A 577-nucleotide genomic window follows, 5' to 3' on the forward strand; every position below is an offset into this window, starting at 1 on the left:
TGATATATCAAAGGCCGTGGTATGTCCTATCCTGTCTATGGGATCAGTGTACAGTATCAAAGAGGTGCGTCTTTCGATGGTACAGGGCAAACAAGTTCATTTCTTAAATCAGACAGAACTTTCGTAAGTTTTAAAATTGTACAGCTGATGATTAGTTCGACTGAAGCGCTGACGGCCTGGGATCGATCCCAGTTAGTGGACCCATTTATCATCTCAGTTGGTGTACCACGACTGGTATATACAAGGCCGTGGTATGGGATGGTACATATAAAATATCCCTTGCTACTAATGTGTTCCGATGGTGTCGTTAAACACTATATTTTTACTATTTAACTTTAAACATTATTTTATAGACAATACCCAACCTACTGGAGGAAAACAGACCCCAGAAACAACAAGAACAAAACACCGAGTAACCATGAGTACGTTCACAGATTACGACGAGGTGTCAAAGGGATACGACATCTGCAGACGAGCCACCAACATGGACCTCCTGGTTGGCATGGTGACGCATCTAACGAGAAAACCTTTGAAAGAGGTAAGGTGGACAGAAACAGAAGCTGTACTCGAGCGGAAT

Source organism: Gigantopelta aegis, chromosome 12, assembly GCF_016097555.1.
Source record: "Gigantopelta aegis isolate Gae_Host chromosome 12, Gae_host_genome, whole genome shotgun sequence".
Classification (NCBI taxonomy): domain Eukaryota; kingdom Metazoa; phylum Mollusca; class Gastropoda; order Neomphalida; family Peltospiridae; genus Gigantopelta; species Gigantopelta aegis.